This window comes from Saccoglossus kowalevskii, chromosome 20 (assembly GCF_978046115.1).
Source record: "Saccoglossus kowalevskii chromosome 20, keSacKowa6.1, whole genome shotgun sequence".
In the NCBI taxonomy this organism is placed as follows: domain Eukaryota; kingdom Metazoa; phylum Hemichordata; class Enteropneusta; family Harrimaniidae; genus Saccoglossus; species Saccoglossus kowalevskii.
Window position 1 is genome coordinate 7,360,093 of NC_140660.1, and position 18,735 is coordinate 7,378,827.

The 18,735-nt window shown below is 34.6% G+C and overlaps 3 long non-coding RNA genes across 3 annotated transcripts; all 3 read right to left on the reverse strand.

Moving 5' to 3' along the window:
* Window positions 1-3,158: 3,158 nt before the first annotated feature.
* On the reverse strand, window positions 3,159-3,627 carry LOC144359598 (uncharacterized). Its single transcript, XR_013422045.1, has 3 exons — window positions 3,565-3,627; window positions 3,349-3,447; window positions 3,159-3,231 (listed from the first exon to the last, which is right to left on the reverse strand). It is a non-coding gene; the product is annotated as an uncharacterized LOC144359598 (long non-coding RNA).
* Window positions 3,628-6,601: 2,974 nt separating this feature from the next.
* On the reverse strand, window positions 6,602-6,863 carry LOC144359599 (uncharacterized). The gene is made up of 2 exons (XR_013422046.1): window positions 6,805-6,863; window positions 6,602-6,687 (listed from the first exon to the last, which is right to left on the reverse strand). It is a non-coding gene; the product is annotated as an uncharacterized LOC144359599 (long non-coding RNA).
* A 170-nt stretch (window positions 6,864-7,033) lies between these two features.
* Window positions 7,034-7,295, reverse strand: LOC146729965 (uncharacterized). Its single transcript, XR_014927930.1, has 2 exons — window positions 7,237-7,295; window positions 7,034-7,119 (listed from the first exon to the last, which is right to left on the reverse strand). It is a non-coding gene; the product is annotated as an uncharacterized LOC146729965 (long non-coding RNA).
* Window positions 7,296-18,735: the final 11,440 nt, after the last annotated feature.

Sequence of the window (18,735 nt, forward strand, 5' to 3'; positions counted from 1 at the left end):
TTGTACATCCAATATCATAACCATGACACAGGTTTGGTCAGAAAATATTACAAGTTTCATAAGCTCTTTTTCATTCTCACCTACACGCAAAGACTCATACGAAAACATAATAAAAAAAGTAGTATTTTAGACAAATAATGTGCCGACAGTGGTGGATGACAAGCTACAGAGACAGCCTCAACTAATGTCCTGTTACCAACGAATTTTGGAATCAACAAAGTAAAAATACATTTTCCCACTTTGGGTTGAGTCTTGCCTCAAACAATCCATGACACCATGCCAATGTATATGGGATCTTAGTGTCTGCTGCAATAAGTTCTGTTTTTGCGTGATATTCGAGAGCAGACAGAACAGAAGCAGTTTTTCACATTAACAGATCACAATCAAATCGAAATATGAACAATGTGAAACCTTAATACAAGATGCACACAATAATGATTGGTTCATTGATATAACTCACCTTATTGCGATGATTGATTTCCGATTTTGATAGAAGTAATTTAACTGCATCATAACTATTCGCTCCACAAGCTATTAACAATGATGTATTAGCAGTCTGTAATAAAATTTACCAAGAAAAATAGATTTTTGTAATAATACTATTTCAATCAAAACCGCTATACAATGACACAATAGTATATTTCCCATTAGAGAGCGCCCCCACAATAACAAATTTAGAAATAAACAATGGCAACTCAATATAATAATCATAAATTCTGAAAATATGAATATTAGTAACAATTGTAGTGTACAAACCCTGTCTTGATGGTGTATATCGGCACCATGTTTCAATAATAATGTAATTGCGTCACAAATGTTATTCCTTGCAGCATACATCAACGCAGTCCTCTGATCCTGTGAATGTGACATAGAGAATACAAGTAAGAATGTCAACAGATTGGCAGACCACTGAGATGTAATATTCATAAATTCCGTAAATATGAATATTAGTAACAATTGTAGTTTACAAACCTTGTCTTGATGGTGTATATCAGCACCATGTTTCAATAATAATGTAATTGCGTCACAACTGTTATTCTCTGCAGCATACATCAACGCAGTCCTCTGATTCTGTGAATGTGATATAGAGAATACAAGTAAGAATGTCAACAAATTGACAGATAACTCAGATGTAATAGTCATATATTATGTAAATATGAATATTAGTGACAATCGTAGTTTACAAACCTTGTCTTGATTGTTTATATCGGCACCATTTTTCAATAATAATGTAATTGCGTCACATCTGTTATGCATTGCAGCATACATCAACGCAGTCGTCTGACCCTGTGAATGTGACATAGAGAATACAAGTAAGAATGTCAACAAATTGACAGATAACTCAGATGTAATAGTCATAAATTCCGTAAATATGAATATTAGTGACAATTGCAGTTTACAAACCTTGTCTTGATGGTGTATATCAGCACCATGTTTCAATAATAATGTAATTGCGTCACAACTGTTTTTATATGCAGCATAAGTCAACGCAGTCTTCTGATCCTGTGAATGTGATATAGAGAATACAAGTAAGAACGTCAACAAATTGACAGATAACTCAGATGTAATAGTCATACATTCTGTAAATATGAATATTAGTGACAATCGTAGTTTACAAACCCAGTCTTTATTGTGTATATCAGCACCATGTTTCAATAATAATGTAATTGCGTCACAACTGTTATTCTCTGCAGCATACATCAACGCAGTCCTGTGATCCTGTGAATGTGATATAGAGAATACAAGTAAGAATGTCAACAAATTGACAGATAACTCAGATGTAATAGTCATATATTCTGTAAATATGAATATTAGTGACAATCGTAGTTTACAAACTTTGTCATGATGGTGTATATCAGCACCATGTTTCAATAATAATGTAATTGCATCACAACTGTTATTCTCTGCAGCATACATCAACGCAGTCCTCTGATTCTGTGAATGTGATATAGAGAATACAAGTAAGAATGTCAACAAATTGACAGATAACTCAGATGTAATAGTCATACATTCTGTAAATATGAATATTAGTGACAATCGTAGTTTACAAACCCAGTCTTTATTGTGTATATCGGCACCATTTTTCAATAATAATGTAATTGCGTCACAGCTGTTTTTACTTGCAGCATACATCAATGCAGTCTTCAGACTCTGTGAATGTGATATAGAGAATACATGTAAGAATGTCGACACATTGACAGATAACTCAGATGTAATAGTCATACATTCTGTAAATATGAATATTAGTAACAATCGTTGTTTACAAACCATGTCCGTATGGTGTATATCGGCACCATGTTTCAATAATAATGTAATTGCGTCACAACTGTTATTCTCTGCAGCATACATCAACGCAGTCCTCTGATCCTGTGAATGTGACATAGAGAATGCAAGTAAGAATGTCAACAAATTTACAGATAACTCAGATATAATAGTCATACATTCTGTAAATATGAATATTAGTAACAATCGTTGTTTACAAACCACGCCATCATGGTGTATATCGGCACCATGTTCCAATAATAATGTAATTGCGTCACAACTGTTAGACCATGCAGCATACATCAATGCAGTATACTGATTCTGTGAATGCGATATAGAGAATACAAATAAGAATGTCAACAAATTGACAGATAACTCGGATATAATAGTCATACATTCTGTAAATATGAATATTAGTAACAATCGTTGATTACAAACCTTGCCCTTATGGTGTATATCGGCACCATGTTTCAATAATAATGTAATTGCGTCACAACTGTTAGACCATGCAGCATACATCAATGCAGTATTCTGATTCTGTGAATGCGATATAGAGAATACAAATAAGAATGTCAACAAATTGACAGATAACTCGGATATAATATTCATACAAGCTGTAAATATGAATATTCGTGACAATCGTAGTTTACAAACCTTGTCTTGATGGTTTATATCGGCACCATGTTTCAGTAATAATGTAATTGCGTCACAACTGTTTTTACTTGCAGCATACATCAATGCAGTCTTCCGATTCTGTGAATGTAATATAGAGTATAAAAGTAAGAATGTCAACAAATTGACAGATAACTCAGATGTAATAGTCATACATTCTGTAAATATGAATATTAGTAACAATCGTTATTTACAAACCCAGTCTTCATGGTGTATATCAGCATCATGTTTCAATAATAATGTAATTGCGTCACATCTGTTATTCTCTGCAGCATACATCAACGCAGTACTCTGATTCTGTGAATGTGATATAGAGAATACAAGTAAGAATGTCAACACATTGACAGATAACTCAGATGTAATAGGCATACATTCCGTAAATATGAATATTAGTGACAATCGTAGTTTACAAACCTTGTCTTGATTGTTTATATCGGCACTATTCTTCAATAATAATGTAATTGCGTCACATCTGTTATGCATTGCAGCATACATCAACGCAGTCGTCTGACCCTGTGAATGTGACATAGAGAATACAAGTAAGAATGTCAACAAATTGACAGAAAACTCAGATGTAATAGTCATAAATTCCGTAAATATGAATATTAGTGACAATTGTAGTTCACAAACCTTGTCTTGATGGTGTATATCAGCACCATGTTTCAATAATAATGTAATTGCGTCACAACTGTTATTCACTGCAGCATACATAAACGCAGTAATCTGATCCTGTGAATGTGATATAGAGAATACAAGTAAGAATGTCAACAAATTGACAGATAACTCAGATGTAATAGCCATACATTATGTAAATATGAATATTAGTAACAATCGTTGTTTACAAACCATGCACTTATGGTGTATATCGGCACCATGTTTCAATAATAATGTAATTGCGTCACAACTGTTAGTCCATGCAGCATACATCAACGCAGTCTTCTGATCCTGTGAATGTGATATAGAGAATACAAGTAAGAATGTTAACAAATTGACAGATAACTCGGATACAATATTCATACAAGCTGTAATTATGAATGTTAGTGACAATCGTAGTTTACAAACCTTGTTTTGATGGTTTATATCGGCACCATGTTTCAATAATAATGTAATTGCGCCACAACTGTATTTTCCTGCAGCATACATCAATGCAGTATTCTGATTCTGTGAATGTGATATAGAGAATATAAGTAAGAATGTCAACAAATTGACAGATAACTCAGACATAATATTCATACATTCCGTAAATTTGAATATTAGTGAAAATCATAGTTTACAAACCTTGTCGTGATGGTGTATATCAGCACCATGTTTCAATAATAATGTAATTGCGTCACATCTGTTATGCATTGCAGCATACATCAACGCAGTCTTCTTATACTGTGAATGTGATATAGAGAATACATGTAAGAATATCGAAACATTGACAGATAACTCAGATGTAATAATCTTACAATTTGTAAATATGAATATTAGTGACAATCGTAGTTTACAAACCCAGTCATGATTGTTTATATCGGCACCATGTTTCAATAATAATGTAATTGCGTCACATCTGTTATGCATTGCAGCATACATCAACGCAGTCGTCTGACCCTGTGAATGTGATATAGAGAATACAAGTAAGAATGTCAACAAATTGACAGATAACTCAGATGTAATAGTCATAAATTCCGTAAATATGAATATTAGTGACAATTGTAGTTTACAAACCTTGTCTTGATGGTGTATATCAGCACCATGTTTCAATAATAATGTAATTGCGTCACAACTGTTATTCTCTGCAGCATATATCAACGCAGTCTTCTGATACTGTGAATGTGATATAGAAAATACAAGTGAGAATGTCAACACATTGGCAGATAACTCGGATATAATAGTCATACATTCTGAAAATATAAATATTAGAGACAATCGTAGTTTACAAACCATGTCTTGATGGTGTATATCGGCACCATGTTTCAATAATAATGTAATTGCGTCACAACTGTTATTCTCTGCAGCATACATCAATGCAGTCTTCTGATACTGTGAATGTGATATAGAGAATACAAGTACGAATGACAACACATTGGCAGATAGCTCAGACATAATAATCATAGAATCTGAAAATATGAATATTAGTGACAATCGTAGTTTACAAACCTTGTCTTGATGGTGTATATCAGCACCATGTTCCAATAATAATGTAATTGCGTCACAACTGTTTTTACTTGCAGCATACATCAATGCAGTCTTCTGATTCTGTGAATGTGATATAGAGAATACAAGTAAGAATGTCAACAAATTGACAGATAACGCAGATGTAAAAGTCATACATTCTGTAAATATGAATATTAGTAACAATTGTTGTTTACAAACCCAGTCTTCATGGTGTATATCAGCACCATGTTTCAATAATAATGTAATTGCGTCACAACTGTTATTCTCTGCAGCATACATCAACGCAGTCCTCTGATTCTGTGAATGTGATATAGAGAATACAAGTAAGAATGTCAACAAATTGACAGATAACTCAGATGTAATAGTCATACATTCTGTAAATATGAATATTAGTAACAATCGTTGTTTACAAACCATGTCCTTATGGTGTATATCAGCATCATGTTGCAATAATAATGTAATTGCGTCACAACTGTTGTTCTTTGCAGCATACATCAACGCAGTCATCTGACCCTATGAATGTGACATAGAGAATACAAGTAAGAATGTCAACAAATTGACAGATAACTCAGATGCAATAGTCATATATTCTGTAAATATGAATATTAGTGACAATCGTAGTTTACAAACCGTGTCTTCATGGTGTATATCGGCACCATATTTCAATAATAATGTAACTGCTTCAAAACTTTTATTCGCTGCAGCATACATCAATGCAGTCGTCTTATACTGTGAATGTGATATAGAGAATAGATGTAAGAATGTCGACACATTGACAGATAACTCAGATGTAAAAATCGTACAATTTGTAAATATGAATATAAGTGACAATCGTAGTTTACAAACCCAGTCTTGATGGTGTATATCAGCACCATGTTTCAATAATAATGTAATTGCGTCACAACTGTTATTCTCTGCAGCATACATCAACGCAGTCTTCTGACCCTGTGAATGTGACATAGAGAATACGAGTAAAAATGTCGACAAATTGACAGATAACTCAGATGTAATAGTCATACATTCTGTAAATATGAATATTAGTAACAATCGTTGTTTACAAACCATGTCCTTATGGTGTATATCGGCACCATGTTTCAATAATAATGCAATTGCTTCCCAACTGTTATTCTCTGCAGCATACATCAACGCAGTCCTCTGACCCTATGAATGCGATATAGAGAATACAAGTAAGAATGTCAACAAATTGACAGATAACTCAGATGTAATAGTCATACTTTCTGTAAATATGAATATTAGTGACAATCGTTGTTTACAAACCTTGTCCTTATGGTGTATATCAGCATCATGTTTCAATAATAATGTAATTGCGTTACAATTGTCATACCATGCAGCATACATAAATGCAGTCCTCTGACCCTATGAATGCGATATAGAGAATACAAGTACGAATGTCAACAAATTGGCAGATAACTCGGATATAATAGTCATACATTCTGTAAATATGAATATTAGTGACAATCGTAGTTTACAAACCTTGTCTTGATGGTTTATATCGGCACCATGTTTCAATAATAATTGACTTGCGTCAGAACTGTATTCCTTTGCAGCATACATCAATGCAGTATTCTGATTCTGTGAATGTGATATAGAGAATATAATTAAGAATGTCAACAAATTGACAGATAACTCAGATATAATAGTCATGCAAGCTGTAAATATGAATATTAGAGACAATTATAGTTTACAAACCTTGTCTTGATTGTTTATATCGGCACCATGTTTCAATAATAATGTAATTGCGTCCAAACTGTTATTCTCTGCAGCATACATCAATGCAGTCTTCTGATTCTGTGAATGTGATATAGAGAATACAAGTACGAATGTCAACAAATTGGCAGATAACTCGGATATAATAGTCATACATTCTGTAAATATGAATATTAGTGACAATCGTAGTTTACAAACCTTGTCTTGATGGTTTATATCGGCACCATGTTTCAATAATAATTGACTTGCGTCAGAACTGTATTCCTTTGCAGCATACATCAATGCAGTATTCTGATTCTGTGAATGTGATATAGAGAATATAATTAAGAATGTCAACAAATTGACAGATAACTCAGATATAATAGTCATGCAAGCTGTAAATATGAATATTAGAGACAATTATAGTTTACAAACCTTGTCTTGATTGTTTATATCGGCACCATGTTTCAATAATAATGTAATTGCGTCCAAACTGTTATTCTCTGCAGCATACATCAATGCAGTCTTCTGATTCTGTGAATGTGATATAGAGAATACAAGTACGAATGTCAACACATTGGCAGATAGCTCAGATATGATAGTCATACATTCTACTGGTGTGCACGCTTCTCAATACAGATGGCCGAGGCAATTAACCAGCATACGATTGTTAAATCTGGTCATAGCGTCTGCATGCACCAGATTTTCATCAAATTGGATGACCTGCACACAATCATAAAAAAAACCAGGTCTTTCCTACACAGCAAATAATATCATCAACGAAGGAAAGAAAATTAACTGTTAAACATTTTACTGTTACGGAAATCCACCCACGCAACTGGAAATTATAGCTTTATATGATAACGATGTCACATGTTACATGTAAAAATGTGATGAGAAACTTTTGATATTAATCAAAACTGTGTTTACGCAAAATAAAAAGAAATACAAGTTAAATAGGTGTAATATGATCTTGATACTGCCGTCTAATTAAAAATGAGTAGTCATCAAAACTTTGTTAATATGACATCGATTTAGTGAGTAGGCACCTTAAAAGTAGTGTGAGTCTTGTTTTTTTCCTGAGCCCAAAATAATTGTTTTATTCAGCTACACAGTTGCATCAAACGGAAATAATGGAGCCACAAACTGTTATAAAATTGTCAATATGATTTACCATGATTAACTCAGGTATCACGTGTGATTGATAAAACACAATGTGAAATGAATGTAGTTCAAACGGCTTTGAATTAAGAGTTGCGTTTAACGATGGTTTTAATGCGATTTAGGGCGATGAGCTCCAATGAACGTATAGATCGTCTAGCTCATAATAATCCCGTTTAATTTCCGATAACTTCCCAGAATGCATACATAGATTATACTCATCCATATGTAATAATTTGTAATGATTTGTTTCGTGCCAACAAATTCAACTATAAAAGCTGAAAAAAATAACCCTGAGCTACTATAGAATACTTTACTTTGCACCACCGTACAACACATGAATTCAAAAATATTTTCCCACACGGGCCGAATACCGAAACAGTTCGTTCATGCTAGAATGTACATCACCAAAACTGTCATACCACTTTGCGTTTGGAATGTCGTTAATAAACGTTATCAATAAAAATCAATAGTCATGGCAACCAGATGCATAAGTCTCCTTAATTGTAAATCGTTTGGTTGTAAACTTTTTTAGTTGTCATGCTTACTGGTACTGTATAAGTCAAATTAGTTCACATCATCTCTGTATTCTACCTTTCACACTCAGCTTCACATGAAAGTCATAACTATATCACGCTCAGTACTCAATTACAGACTCTTGAATGTGAACTCACCTGATCATATTTTGTATCGACATCATGACCTTTATCCAACCATGTCTGTAATGTCTCACAATCTCCATTAGCAGCAGCTCTATAGAAATCCTACAAATAACATAGTAGATGTATTAATTATGCACTTGTTACTTCTACCTCTAATATTGACATACTTATCTGTTGTACGTGAACAATGTATGGTAAGCATTTAAATTGACATTGCTAATTCAGAAATACAAGTGAGTAGTACTGCTACTATAATGAGTCTGTCGAACCAATGGCGGCTGGGTGCAACTATTGAAGCAGGAATTTTAATACAATACTGTTAAAAGTAGATTCATTTATATATATTTTATTTCATTCAAGCGGTAACAAGGGAAACAACACTAGGGCAAGTCTTAGGTCATGTAGGCAGATGATATTGGTAGTAACTCAAATCTTCTTTCATGAATCTAAAACAAATAGACTCGTTTGTTGCAATGACGAATCAGATTAAGGTAGAGATGCAGATTACCTGACAGATATTTTAATTAGTTAATTAGGAAACCAAGATGATCTCCCTTGTCCACAAAACTATATATTTTCGGAAAGGTTATTGTATGAATTTTAAAATATTTTTAGTATTTTTTTATGGACACTGTAGTTTGAAATATGCACACAAATGTGCGCCTAAACCATGCTTCTGTTTCCTGTCAAAATTGGTTTGTGGGTACATCTGTTTACTATGAAGAAAGCGCCGTCTTGAAAACTGTCTACCAGTTGTCAGTTTTGCAGGGCAGCAGCCCAAATTTCACTACTTCAAGTTTATGCATAAATGAACACCCAGGCTACTTGTCTGTACGATTGTTGTAACACTGTTCAACCAAAAACAATGCTCTGACGGTGTTTTGAATATTCACATTGTCAATCATTTGTGAAAATTTCAAAACAAAAGGTCAAAGCGTCTAGGAGCTATTTTTTTTAAGTTCTGGGATGTGCACTAAAAAAAGCTGACATATTTGCTAATTTGCATAACAATTCACTCAGTAAGAAGTTTGCTAATGCTTATAATTAAAATGGCTGTAACAGTTCCAAATTTAAATGTATTATCTTTCTGTTAAAAGTTAAGTAAACTGCATAATATGGAGATCCCGTCATTTCTTATTTTCACCATGTTTCTTTTTTATTATTTATGTACAGCCTTGCTAAATCTTGCTAAGCATTCAAAAGAGAGAATGTTTGCACCTGTTATCTATATTTTAAAATTGTTTTTGAGTATGTTCCACTATTCACAATTCTACAAAATTTTAACAGTCTATAGCCAAGACTGTTTGAATAATAAAAAGCAAAAAAAAAAATCACTCCCAAGCGCCCACAAACCTGCATCTCTACCTTAAATGGGAAATTTATCAATTAAATACTCGAATTTCAGGAATCCAATTAAACAAATTTGTTCTATATTGTTCAGATAGATTGAAATGTTTTGAAAAAAGTGCATAAATTAAAAAAATGATTTCATTGTCGGCTCACTGCAGAATTTTCATTGTCGAATGTTGAATGTGAACGCGCTTTTTCCTATTCCCCAAACTCGACAGCACACCACATCAGTAAACAAAACTGTAGATGTTGTTCTGGTAACGGTTGCGAACAGTGACATCACTAATTGCAGGAATTTGTACATAACTACAAACTCCACATCCAGACCACCGGGTGAGGCGAACACTCCTGTCATTGAACCAAGGCGATTATAGGTATTGGTACCGAACCATGAACCCCCACAGCAACACCGCTATGTGAGACTAACATGCCTGCCACTCAACCCTGGCAAGAAAAAGTATCATACCCAAATCATTATTTCCATGGGTAAATATGTAATATTATTAACAAATATTATTGACTGTTATAGAGTTTAATTTAGCTGAGTTGCGGGACATAATTTACAGTCCATAGAACAGTCTTGCCAGTTTTTATGACAGTCACCTGCTAGGCAGTTGCTGTTGACTGTATATAATTTGTGTTTTTCATAGATAATGTTTTATTGTTAAAGAATACACAAGTAAATATTTCAATTATTAATTAGCATATACCAGATTATTTTAATATTTTTATCTATAAGTATGGAGGGTTATAAGTTGGTGATATTTATTATACCGTCAACATTGATTCTTCAGTAAGTGTTTTTTCATACCGTACATGTTTATATGTTTCATTTTTTTCAAAAATATTTCATAAACTTTGATTAGTTATTTTGGCAAAGTGCCTTGCCTCCTATCTTTTGTGTTGCGACCATGGAACGTGATCCCGTGTTATGTGTGTTTTAAATCTCGTCAACTACGTACATATTACAAATCAAGTTTAATCCTGTCTCTGACCCCCAAAACGAGTATTGCTGTTTTACTGACGACTCTCACAGCAATGATATTACCTCAATGTTTAAAATAAAGAGAAATGATTGTGTTAATAGAGTACCCAGACATATAAAGTATCACGCAGGTGAAATGTTGTGGCAATGGATTATGTTGAGTAATAATCAACACTCGGCATGATAAGAAAAACAATTCTGTTCAAAACAGAGTGTGCATATAGTTGATCAGCTGTATGTTATATCTGGCTTGTAGTAGTATAAATGATAAAATTAAAATCTAATTATTTGTAAACAATCAGTTTTCGTGCCACGTCGTATGCTGTGTCTAACATATTGTGTATTTATTTACGGCAATTATATAGGCAGCAAAAAGCCAGCCAGCATTTATCGAAAATCGCGGAATCCAGCGGAAATCAATCACAATGTTATAGTGTACGTCATAAACGTGTCATTATTTTTGAGTAACATGGCCAGGGACTGAGATTAAACTTAAATATGAGACGCAATAGTGATTGTAGACTGCAGTGTGCTTGTCAATTTTACAAGTAAAGTTAGACTGTCGCAATTTATACAACTCATTGTATCCGTAATATCACCGTCTGCAAAGTAGATCACGCGCTGTCTTTAATGTTTAGTAGTAATACATTACGCTATAAATTGAGACATGTACTCTGTTATGAATTTTTTTATCATGTCAATATCACATAATGCAGTACTTACATCATAAGGTGTGAATTGTAAACGGTCGCCTTCTGCCATGGTGTGTCTGAGCATATACCAGCGATGTTGCCAGTTCACTTCTACACTGCAGACTAAATCGTAGTTTGCTCAGCTAAAAGCTATAAAGGTCTTTACGCATACCACGCCAGATCACGTGGTTGTTTTGTTTTATAACCTGTGTCAGATTTCGACATAAGAATCAGTACCTAAACACTTCAAACTGTGTTTTACAACCATGAAAAATTCAGCCAAAGAGTTATTACAGCTGAGTTAGTTTAGGTAAACCCAGTACAGTGTAGCCCATTGTCTAGAAAATTTACCACCATACCCTAGGAAAACTGAGTAGACGTAAAAATCAATACCTAAATACCTGTGTTTTACGACCGTGTAAAATTCCTTATCTGTATAAAATTCTGCAAATATCGAATACCTGCAAACAGTTCATGAATGCAGGAACTAAACCACGTGACATGATAATACAACAGATCAGCCAAAGTTATGTTGTATTTATAAGTGACAAATAGTGAAATCAAGTTTTATTCTCTGCCAACTTGTCCGTGATGGGACATCTTGTTCATTTTAGGCTGACACTGGGAAACGCCATTATCTTGCCCTGAAGTTTGTGGGATATGGAAGTTATATTTAACTCGTGATGTTGTGTATTCTTTTGCCGTATTTTCTCTAGCGAAGCGAGTGAAAATACAGTATGGGTATACCGCATCACGAGTTAAAATAACTTCTATATCCCACAAACGACGTTGCGAGGATATGGCTTTCTGTTATTATTACATATGTTCCTAAACTTTAGAAAAATCACCAGGAACGTTGGATCCACCTCATTCTATCCTTTGTTGGGAGTGTTGTGACTTGTTTTAAAACCTGATTGATTAGCCTGGCGTTCCATTCTATTCATTTTTAAATAATGTAAACGCTCTCGTCGCTGTGTTTGCTGCATCGAAAATGCCTAGAGACAAAACGCAAAATGGAAACGAAAAAAAATACAACGTTTGCATGTTATAGCGTTGTATTGCATCTTCTTGTATATTTTATCGCCGATTTAGGAATATGAAACCCCCATCCTGACCGAGTATTGATATTCAGCGAGAACGTGTCGGAGACTATTTTTCAAACATTTTGTTTTATTTTCGAGCCAGGTTTTTTTGCATGCTGGAAAGTGGTTAGGTACGCATGGCAGGCTGGGAATATCTTTGGTATCAAAGGTGTACTGGGAATGTGATCAGGAACACATGATATGTTGGGAAAGTGGTCAGGTACACATGGCATTCTGGAAAAGTGGTCAGGTACACATGGCATTCTGGGAAAGTGGTCAGGTACACATGTCATGCTGGGAATATGGTTGGTATCAAAGGTGTACTGGGAAAGTGGTCAGGAACACATGATATGCTGGGAAAGTGGTTAGGTGCCCATGGCATGCTGGGAAAGTGGTCAGGTACACATGGCATTCTGGAAAAGTGGTCAGGTACATATGGCATACTGGGAAAGTGGTCAGGTACACATGGCATTCTGGAAAAGTGGTCAGGTACACATGGCATTCTGGGAAAGTGGTCAGGTACACATGTCATGCTGAGAATATGGTTGGTATCAAAGGTGTACTGGGAAAGTGGTCAGGAACACATGATATGCTGGGAAAGTGGTTAGGTGCCCATGGCATGCTGGGAAAGTGGTTAGGTGCCCATGGCATGCTGGGAAAGTGGTCGTGTACACATGGTATGCTGGGAAAGTGGTCAGGTACACGTGGCATGATGGGAAAGTAGTCTGGTACACGTGGCATTCTGGGAAAGTGGTCAGGTACACATGGTATTCTGGGAAAGTGGTCAGGTACACATGGCATGCTGGGAATATGGTTGGTATCAAAGGTGTACTGGGAAAGTGGTCAGGAACACTTGATATGCTGGGAAAGTGGTTAGGTGCCCATGGCAAGCTGGGAAAGTGGTTAGGTGCCCATAGAATGCTGGGAAAGTGGTCGTGTACCCATGGTATGCTGGGAAAGTGGTCAGGAACATGTGGCATGATGGCAAAGTAGTCTGGTACACGTGGCATTCTGGGAAAGTGGTCAGGTACACATGGCATTCTGGGAAAGTGGTCAGGTACACATGGCATGACGGTAAATTGGTCAGGTACACATGGCATTCTGGGAAAGTGGTCAGGTACACATGGCATGCCGGTAAAGTGGTCAGGTACACATGGCAACATCATGTATCCCGGATGTAAAAGTAGTAATGGCGAAAAATAAAATATAAATTGGTCAAAATATATTTAAGTAAACACAATCAACCATCAATCTATTTGTTAGTATTTTATGTTTCGCTTCTTCATTTCAAACGACATATATAATACACATAGTTCATCTCTGTAAAATTTTAAAACAAAAATGTTATTAAATAAAATAATCATCCGTCTATATTCCTACTCTGTATAGAGTTTAGCCAAGTGGTTATAACATCTCAGGTTGTTTAGGTAAAACAAGTGAGAAGAATAGTTTACAACCATGACATAGAAACTAAGTAGACATAAAACTAAGTATCTAAACACTCAAAGTGCTTTTTCACTACCATTTAGAATTCCGTATTTGTGAAATGTTCTGTTACCTGCAAATGAATCATTATTGTATATTTTTAAACCACTAATCACTGCAATCAGGCTTTATTCTCAGCCAACTTATTCGTCATCTGACATTTGTACGGTTTAGGCTGACATTAAGAATAGTTTTTGGAGTATGTGGATAATAATAGAAGAGTAAGCCATGGGATCGCCTCGATGTTAGTGGGGTATCAAGTTATTTTCAACTCGAGATGCGAGTTATCACGTGGCCGCAGTTTTTCTGGCGAAGCAGTATGGATACACCGCATCACAAGTTAAAATGACTTCCATATTCTACAAATGTCGCGGACAGGCCATGCTTGGTGTTTTTATTATTATATATGACAGTGGTTACCACTCCATTCTGTCCTTTGACAAGAGTGCACAAAATGACACTGACCTGCTTTGAAACCTGTCCAGTGATTGGTTAATCCGGCCGTCCGTTCTATTCATACATAAATATTGGCAGACATGCTCTCGTCGCTGTGTCTGTTGCAGTGGAAACATCGAAAATTCCTAACGACAAATGAAGCTTGCACAATGAAATTTAGATCATGTTTCAAAATCGAAACTTATAAAATTAAACTTCTGAACATTGCTTGAGACGTATTGTGTCTTTATTTGTGTTCTATCATCGATTTGGGAATAGTGGACACCTCTTTCCCGATCGAGTATTCATTCTATTTATATGCAAATATTTACAGACATGCTCTCGTCGCTGTATCCGCTGCAGTGAAAACATTGAAAATTTCTAACGACAAATGAAGAATACACAATAAAATTTAGGATATATTTCAAAATCAAAACTAATAAAATTTTACGTTCCTACTTTTCTTGAATGAAAAGTACTGCGTCTTCATGTGTATTTTATCATCGATTTAGCAATAAATACACCTACGACTCGACCGAGTATCGGCATTCAGAGAGTACGTGTCATTGCCGAGACTAGTATTATTTTCAAAAAAATTGATTTGTTTTCAACCTAGGTTTTCGATGCCTTTAAACCCTACATGATTTTGATCAAATTCGGTGATCAATATAGAAAAAAAAAATATTTGTTGGGAAATTTCTGAAAAAAAGAAACACATAATACAGCTTCTGCAGGGTTAATTTTGTGTCGGTACAGTGTGCAGGTCCCCTAGCTTGAGGAACATGTTGCAGGTACCTCTATCTTGTCGGTAAGACATGCAGGTAATATTCCGAGTTAGCGTTCAATGAAGTCAAAAAATTAAACTGGGAATCTGTAAAAAAATATTCGAGTAATCAAGATCACGCATCAAACTATTTTTTAGGATTTGTATATTTCTCTCCTTTATTCAACACTTATATCATATTTTCTCTGTAACTCATTATTAACGCTTCGATTTTGAAACAAAAATATAATTTAATAAATGAATTATCCGCTTGTTGTTGTACTGTGTATAGAGTTCAGCCGAGTAGTTATTACAGCTGAGATAGTTTAGGTTAAACCAGTACAGTGGTTTAGCCCATTGTCTAGATAATTTACCACCATACCCTAGGAAATCTAAGTAGACATAAAAATCAATACCTAAACACTTCAAACTGTGTTTTACTACCGTGTAAAATTCCTTACGAGTATAAAACTCTGCACTTGCAAACAATTTATTAATGTAGGAACTATAAACCATGTGATGTTTCACACTACAATTATGTATTGTATATATCTATATATCTATCTATAAAAACATATATTGATTATGTGTTATATTATGATGGCAGGGTAAGCAATTGTTATATTAGTAACTTTAATGAATGCTACATGTTTTTACCTCTATTCAACAAAGTGATTGATAAGACCATATAAATAGCCTACTGTATGTGGACACGTACTTACAACCACAGCCTAAATAGTAATTTGACAGAAAAATCGATATCTAACTAAATTTATCACATTATAAACACAGGTTAGAGTCAATTATGACATAGTTGCTAGACGAAAATTCAAGTGTTTATTTGCATTTTCCATGTCTAACGCGAAAGCGGCACCCTAAATAGAAATTTGACAGAAAAATCGATATCTAACTAAATTTATCACAATATAAACACAGGCTAGAGTCAATTATGGCATAGTTGCAAGACGAAAATTCAAGTGTTTATTTGCATTTTCCATGTCTAACGCAAAAGCAGCATTTCTAATCAATAAAGTAATTGTTAAGACCATACCATACATACAAATATATCTAATCACCCGACTCCTTGGCGTCTGTCAATGGCTACTAACAATGTACATGATTGTCATAACAGCACCTTCTAAAAATATTTATCCATTATTTAAAAAGATGCTATTGACAATCATGACCACGACCATGATAACCATATTTTTTCATGATATAATGCTAAGAATAGCATATAATAGAATATGAGTAACAGTGTTCTATTCTCTTCTACAAAATCTGGAGATGATAAAATGGACATGTGACCTCATTAGTATGCGTACAACTTTCATAATCAACATCACAGGAGTAAGATTGGCGTGCCCGGAGAATTATAATATATATAATTTCACAAAATGCCCTCCTGTGACGTCCTCAATGGGTGCATTAATCAGTAATGTCAAAACGTTAATCATCGATAACAGCACAGATCATTGAAGTAGAACTAGATGAGGAGGGGAATCACACACTTTGTAATAGGGGAATGACAAGTAGAGTATTACTACCCTATTAGTTACCAAGAGTCAGTTTAAATAAATACATTCATGCATGAATGAACAGGTGAACAAGCATATTACTTATAAGAAGACGAAAATAGTATACTGCCCTCTGTTTTTTCTTCAGGACTGTACCATTATTTGGGGGGGGGGTAGTTAAACAATCTTGACATGGTAGGGTTTGTATTTACGATTTAAATATGATATTCGTTCACATGTGTGTTTACCAATCTTCCGTAATGTTTCTTCGTCTTTAGCTGTTTTCACCGGTTCCTCGACTAGCATTCAACAGCAGCTCGCACAGGGCCCATAGAAATACATGGTAAATCAGTGCGCACCTTAGCAACGTTTTGTGACGTACCTCCGCCCGAGAATAAGGCATTTTTTCTTTTGTAATTCATCAAATAAGAACTAAGTAAGAAATTTAATAATACATCGTTCTTTTATGTAAATGTATTTGGAAACAACCAGATTGTTTTGCAATGAGTCGGTCTTTAAGTAAAATATTCTTTTATCAATGGACGTGGACATGGAATGATAATAACAGTTGAGCTAAAGTGTACTGCATACCTCCGCTGTCCAGATATTGATGACCTTTGAACTCTAATACACGTTGACATATTAATTCATAATCTAAACCAAATACTACATCGCTCATCTTAATAGTTTGCCTCCACGTTGTGGAAGGTTGAATCCGTACATACAGTGTGTACATTTATTCACGGATAATGAAATTTGGACAAAAAATCGTGAAGAAGCTTGAAGCCACCATGGAAGGTAATAGATACTGACCTAGACAACACTACAGTAAGGCTACCAATACCAGGTATGTATGAGCAGTCAGTGTTTACGAAATCTTTTGAGAATATTCAAACAAACATTTACTAATAGTGGTCTCCATAGTGTAATTTGGAATGAATCATAAGTGTTGACCAAAAGCGTGAACAAAACTAGCAATCATTCGTCGTCAACGCAGGGCTGTGTATGTCAGCCAATCACACAACAAGAAATACTGATATTTCTTTAATAAGCTACGTCGTTATTCAAAGGGTCAATCGAACATGTACAGTGAAGCGGAGATTAAACTCTGACCTTTAACCTGCAGTCAGGTGATTTTTGTGATATTTAAACGACCTCTATTTCACTTGCATTTTGGTACTGTTTTATGTTTGTTGTTATTGTAAATATTAGCAGAGACCACTGCACCGTATGTAACTTGTTTCCCTATTTAAAATATTTGTGAAGTAAGTATTGAAAATTATTTAAATACATAAGCTATGACATAAGCCACTATACATTTGCAGGAAAATATAAATTGTTAAATAAATTTTATGTATAGAGGCAAGTACTTTCACGATAGATCTCATTATGGGGGGAAATGCAAATTAATTCTGTCTCAATTCGTACTAGCTATACATTTTTAGCTTGAATCACTTATTATTTACATAATAATATTGAATGCATAATATATTACTAACTGTTGCATAGTAATTCTAAATGACTTATTCACCATGGTTACACATAATTGTTACACACAAGCATATTTTTATGTTGGCACAATCATACCTAGTATTCGTTAAATTATAGTTCAATTTCAAATTGTAACAAAACATATATTTTCCTGCACACTTGTTCTCTTTCTATTTCAAGGGATCTTACAATAAAGGCTGCTTTAAAAGTGAGATGAAAACCTATACCAAAAACAAGTGCTTCCCCCGGATTATCCGTCATATTTTAATACTGACGGTAAGTTTCATTACTCTAAATACAGATGTATAATT